We start from the raw sequence: 7,180 nt of genomic DNA, 5'->3' as shown, positions 1-7,180 counted from the left end.
CTGGGGGGTGATTTCTCGCTTTCTGTCTCTATGTCTCTCTCTGTCTGTCTGGCAAGCACACGCGCCCTATAGCAAAAACCTCTCCAAAAAAAAAAAAAAATCAGAAACCCTCCATCTGCTGCCTATAAGAAGTCCATCTCAATAAAACCCAATAAAGACATACATAGACTAAAAGTGAAGGGCTAGAAAAAAGTCTTCCATGCAAATGGAAATCCAAAAAAAGAGCAGGAGTCACTATACTAATTTCAGACAAAATAGGCTTTAAGACAAAATCGGTAAGAAGAGACAAAGAAGGGCATTATATAGTAGTAAAAGGACCAATTCACCAAGAAGATATAACACTTATAAATATCTATGCATCCAACTCAGGAGCATCTAAATACATGAAGGAAAGATTGCTGGAACTAAAAGGAGAGATAGGGTGTAATGCAATAATTGTTGGTGATCTCAGCAACCCATTATCTCCTTTAGACAGGTCAACAAGACAAAAAATAAGCAAAGAGATTCTGGACATAAATGAGACCATAAATCAGATGGACTTGATAGACATCTACAGAACTTTCCAACCAAAAAACACAAAATATACATTTTTCTCAGCCCCACCTGGTACTTTCTTGAAGACTGACCACATGATAGGGCACAAAACCAGCCTTTACAGACTCAAAGGCATAGTAACTATATCCAGCATCTTCTCCTACCATTAAATTAAACTTGATAGTAATCTCAGGAAAAAAAAGCCCTCGAAAATACACAAAAACATAGAAACTAAATAACCTATTTCTGAATGACTTCATGATTACTGAGGAGATCAAGACTGAAATCAAAAGATTCATGGAAACAAATGATAATGAGTACACAAGTTTCTATAATACATGGGACACTCATAAGAAGAAAGTTCATAGCAATTAGCACACACAAGAAAAAGATGGAAAGGTAGCAAAAGGACAACCTAACATAATGCCTCAGGGAATTGGAAAAACAACAACAGAAAAAAATCCAAAAAATGCTAGGAGAAAAGAAATAATAAAGATTAGAGCAGAAATAAATAAAATAGAAAATAAGTGAACAATGCAGAAAATAAATGAAAGTAAAACCTGGTTCTTTGAAAAGATAAAGAAGATTGATACATCATTAGCTAGACTAATTAAGAAGAAGAGAGAAAAGAACCAGATACTTCAAATTCGCAATGAATCAGGCAACATTACAACAGACATAATAGAAATACAAAACATCATTAGAGGATACTATGAGCAACTATATGCCAACAAAGAAGAAAATCTGGATGAGATGGACAAATTCCTGGACACATATAATCTACAAATATTGACATAGGAAGACATAGAGCCTGAATAGACCTATAGCAAGCAATAAGATTGAATTAGTAATAAATAACCTCCCAATAAAGAAAAGTCCAGGTCCTGATGACTTCACTGTTGAATTTTACAAAATTTTTAAAGAAGAGGTAACCCCCATTCTACTCACACTGTTTCTAGAGATCCAAAAGGAAGTAACCCTTCTAAATTTATTCTATGAAGCCTCCATTACCCTCATTCCCAAAATGGATAAAATACAACAAAAAAGGAAAACTACAGATCTGTATCTCTGATTAATATAGGTGCAAAAATGTTCAACGAGATACTTGCTAACCTCATTTAACAGCATTTGAAAAAGGTTAGTCATCACAACCAGGTATACAAGAGTGGTTCAACATACACAAAACCATAAATGTAATACACCATATTAATAGAAAGAAAGATAAAAAAGCACATTATTATCTCAATTGATGCAGAAAAAGTATTTGACAAAATACAACACTCCTTCATAATTAAGATTCAAGAAAATTGGCATAGAATGATCGTTTCTCTTCATAATGAAAGCCATCTATGAAAAACCTATAGCTAACATTATACTGAATGGGGGGAAACTGAAAGCTTTTTCACTAAAAACTGGTACAAGACAAGGCTTCCCACTTCCTCCACTCCTGTTCAATATAGTACTAGAAGTCCTAGCCAATATGATCAGACAAGAGAAGGAAATAAAAAACATTCCAATAGAGAAAGAAGAGCTGAAATTATCTCTGTTTGCAGATGACATGATTGTATACATAGAAAACCCAGTAGTATTCACAAGAAAACTTCTACAAGTAATAAATGCATATAATAAAGTGGCAGGATACAAAATTAACTTACAAAAATCTATAGCATTTCTGTATACAACCAACAAGCAGAGACAGAATTGAAGAAAGTAATCCCATTTACCATAGTCCCAAGAAGTATAAGATACCTAGGAATAAAACTAACCAAGGATGTCAAAGACCTCTATAAGGAAAACTATGAAAACGTTAAAAAGGAAATCAAAAAGGACACAAAAAAGTGGAAGGACAGTATTGGAAGAATTAATGTAATCAAAATGGCAATCTTACCCAAATTAATCTACATGTTTAATGCAATCCATATAAAATTACTAGAGCCATTCTTGACAGATCTAGAAAAGGCAATCATAAAATTTGTCTCGATCATAAAAGATCCTGTATTACCAAAGCCATCCTGCGCAAGAAGAATGGAGTGGGTGACAACTCACTTCCTGACCCCAAAATGTATTACAAAGTTGTGATAATCAAAATAGCATGGCATTGGTACAAAAACAGACATGAGGCCCAATGGAGAGAATAGAGTTCCCAGAAATAAACCCCAAAACATACAACCAACTGATCTTCTTTTTTTTTTTTTTGAGAGGTTTTTGCTATAGTGCATGTGCGCTCGCCAGACAGAAAGAGACAGAGAGCCAGAAAGCGAGAAATCATCCCCTGGGGGGATGGCCATGCCACAATCCCTTCTCCTCCATTCTCCTCTTGGGATCTTGGGCATGCACGCACACATGCCTGGCATGAGTTTAAGCCACTGAGTCCGGGACTTGAACCATGGCCAGCTACATGGGAGTCCAGTGACACAGCCATTACGCTAACTGCTGGTCCCCAGCCAACTGATCTATGACAAAGGATACCAGTCAATCCAGTGGGAAAAGAAAAATCTCTTTAACGAATGGTGCAGGAAAAACTGGGTATCCACCTGCAGAAAGATGAATCTGAATCCCTGTCATCATTAATAAAAATCAACTCAAAGTGGATCAAAGACCTAAACCTAAGATCGCAAACTATAAAACTACTGGTAGAAAACACTGGGGAAACTCTTGGAGACGTTGAGGTAGGCAAAGACTTCTTAAGCAAGACCCCAAATAGATAGACCCCCCATCAGATCAAGGAGCTTTTGCACAGCAAAGGACACCGTAATTAGTGTGAATAGACAACCCTCAGAATGGGAGAGAATTTTTGTTAACTGTGCCTCAGATAAGGAACTGATAACCAGAATATGCAGAGAATTCAAGTGACTTATCTGGAAGAAAATGATTAACCCAATTAAAAGATGGGGAAATAAGTTGAATAAACAACTCTCTATGGAAGACATATGAACAGATCAAAAATACAATGAAATACCACCTAAACCTATTCAGAATGGCAAAGATTAAAAAAATAGAAAATGATAAGTGTTGGTGGGGATGAGGTGAAAGGGGAACACTCCTACATTGTTGGTGGAAATGTAAATTAGCCAGCCATTGTGGAGAACAGTATGGAGGTTCCTCAAAGACCTTCAAATAGAACTACCATATGATCCAGTAATTCCACTCCTGGGTATCTACCCAAAGCACAACAGAATGCTCAGTTGGAAAAGCACTTTTACAACTATATTTATTGCAGCACTATTCACAATTGCTAAGACATGGAACCAACCCAAATGTCCATCAACAGATGAATGTATTGAAAAAGTGTGGCACATATACTCCATGGAATATTATTCAGTCATAAAAAAAACAAGGCCTTGGAATTTGATAGAAAGTGGATGGATATGGAAGATTTGTTGCTGAGTGAAGCAAGTCAGGCTGTGAAAGAGAGACATTGTATGTCTCCACTTTACATATACAGACTTCCAGACTGGAGGACATAAAAGCATTAAAAGTTGTTATGGACACTAGAGACAAAGTGGAAGGAGAATGTGGGAAGGGAAGAGTTCAGGAATGGACATTAGGGGGAAAAATGGAGAGATACGATTATTTGTGTGACACAGACATAGTTTGTTATCTGTTAATGAGGATGTGTATATTATTCTCAGCTGGACTGAGATGTGTGTCATGCTGGGTAAAATCTCTTTACAGTCTAAATGATGTTATAGTAACTGAATGTATAAATAATATTAATAATAAGTACTTAAAAATAATAAAAATGCAAATCATAAAAAGAAGCACTTAAATTTTATAAATATAGTTTTGCATACATCTTAATTATGAATATTCAAGGATATTTACTTAGCTTAACTTATAAAAGAGACCAAACATTATTCAAGGGATCCTTAACTGTGATTGCTAAACTTTACTATCAAATTTTATTTTATAAATAAAAGCATTAATAGCACAAAGAAATGTGGTATTATCTGTTGAAGATATTTTGTAGATTTATCAGTTGTACTAGGGAGAAATGTTCACCTGCTGAAATACTCATTTTGTAAAACAAATAATAATACAATTGAATGTATAAAAGAAAACGAAATGAAAAAAATAAAAATGAAACAAAAATGTGATTTATGAGATGAATGAAAAAGCTTAAGAAGGAGTTGCAATTTTTAGCATATAAGTTCAATAAATCTAATACTGCTTTTTAAAAACTAGATCAAACCCTTGAATGGTGTTCTCTGTGCATGAAATCTATACTCAAGAATATTTAAAGGGCTCCATATTTAGTTGCTTGCTGTGGAACCAGGCAGAGCTAACACTAACTTTTGACCTACCTGGCCATCACTACCCAAAACATAGTGGGTTCTCAGAGATAAGGGTCCAAAGAATGAAAGGGGGATGGCAGAGGGAAGAGAGAATCAGCAGGAGACAAACTCCTGGCACTGATGGGACAGCCAGAGCATATAAATGCAGATCCAAGGCAAATTGATAAGTCAGGAAGCCCTCATGAGTTCCCAACACACTGTATATTTGAAATAGATTCAGTATTTTCCTCATATTGCAAAAGAGACTTTGGTATAAGGGAAGGAGTGAGGTTGTTTTTTCCTTTCTCATTCCCTTGCTAACTTTGATGTCCCTCTACTGTGAAAAGACACAAGAGGGAAACACCTGAGACCAATGATTGACTGAATAGGAAGACTGTTTTCATTACTGTACACTCTACTCTAATCCCTTCATGATAAGGGCTAAATAACTTTCTCCACATATAGCACCTCACAGTGTGCAAAGTGCTTTATACAACCCACAACCCTCATCCACTCAACATTCACCATGGACCTCTGAAACCCTTATTTCTCACACTGTTTTGTGTTATCCTGCTTGCACACATGGAATTAAAATCTCAAAGACTTCCAAAGCTGTGAGAGAATGAGAGCTTACAGGGTTCAAAGCCATCCATCTGCAGATAAGGAATGGAGACCTTTAATAGTTAAGTAACTTTACTAAGACCACCAGTTAGTCAAGATAAAGTCAGTCAGATTTTGTTTGTTTGTTTGTTTTTACTTCCTGATAGCTCTACTTACAGCTGACAGACTGAGTTTTAAATGGAAGGTATGTGTATGGGGAAAGTAAGGAAGGATGGAAAAGAGACAAATTGACTCTTGTTGAAAAGCATGTTTGCAAATTGGTTGAGATCTTCTGAAACAAATTTTTAAAGGAATTCAGATTTATTTGTGGTATCTAGTTATTGCATGAGTCTCAGTGGACTAGTTCAAGACATTTTTTGTCATAGGTTACACCTTACAAGTTTTTTTTTTTTTTTAATTGCCAGAGAGTATACACGTGTCAAAAAGCATGATGTGTGATCACATGGCCATCCTTTATTCTCCATTTCTTCTTCTCATCAGGATTCCTGGAATGCACGTTCAGGCAACTGGCATATTTTTCAAGTCATCGGAGCTGGGACCCAAACCATTGTGGCCGTGGGGATCCAGTTCCCTATGCAAAGCCCTTAACCACTGCACTGTGGGCTGGCTCACACTATAATTTTTTGAAATAGGGACTATGGTAAAGATCTTGTAAGATCATCTCCAATTATCTTTGTCCCTTGTACAATCAGGTATCTTTGAGTATGGGCTGGACTTAGTGACTCACTTCTTTTATTTTAAACTTTTTAAATTAATTTTAATCATTATTGATACATTTCATCGCTATACATCATTTAGATTGTAAAGAGACTTTACCCAGCATGACACACACCTCAGTCCAACCCAGTTGAGAACATACGCACATCCTCATCAACAAATAATAAACCATTTCTGAGTCCCACAAAATGAATAGAACACAACAGAAGTAACGAAGTGTCATTCTGAGATTAAGTTATAAAAAGACTGTGGTTGATGTCCTGAGTATTTCTTTCTTCCTATCACCTTCTCATAATTTGTTCTGGAGGAAGTCAACTGTGTTTATACTCAACCTATGGAGAGGTCCATGTGGCAAGAAATTGAGGAAGGCCTTTGCTAATAGCCAGTAGGAAATAGAGGCCTTCAGTCCAACTGTCTGTGAAAAACTGAGGTAACAAGCAGATGAGTGGGTTTGGAACTGAATCTTCCTCAGTGGAGTCTTCAGATGCCGACACAACCTTAAGTGAACTGCCTGACAGCAGCCCCATGAAAGCTCTTGAGCTGGAGGCACCCAGCTAAGTGATACTGGGATTCCTGACCCATAGAACCTATGACACAATAAATTTTTGTTGTTTTAAACTGTTGACTTATGGCAATTTTTATGCAACAATAGGTATTAATATGAGAGTGAAATAAGAACAAAAATATGCTAGTCAACCAATTATTTTCTCACTTTGGTCTATGTGTATCACGTACTTTGGAATGTTTTAAACTTCAGCACTGTTAACAATTTGTAAGCTTCCAAATCACAACATTTAAAAATTATATATATTTTTTCTCTTAAACACATTGGTTGGCCCCAATTACAGTTAAAAATGTACCTTAGTCATGAAGAAAAACAATTGGGGACCAAGTTAGCTATAAAATATTTCAGGCTTACCATATTTGGATGCACAGTCTAGAATCATTTGGAAGACATGGTGGGGTTGATATTTTTAGGTGTGAATCATCGTCTGGATCAGAGTGCTTCTCTTTGTCCGGGATGCCCTCTTCAA

Source organism: Tupaia chinensis, unplaced genomic scaffold, assembly GCF_000334495.1.
Source record: "Tupaia chinensis unplaced genomic scaffold, TupChi_1.0 Scaffold000037_20, whole genome shotgun sequence".
NCBI classification, from domain to species: domain Eukaryota; kingdom Metazoa; phylum Chordata; class Mammalia; order Scandentia; family Tupaiidae; genus Tupaia; species Tupaia belangeri.
The sequence above is the reverse complement of the archived record's forward strand: the minus strand, read 5'-3'. Positions refer to the sequence as shown.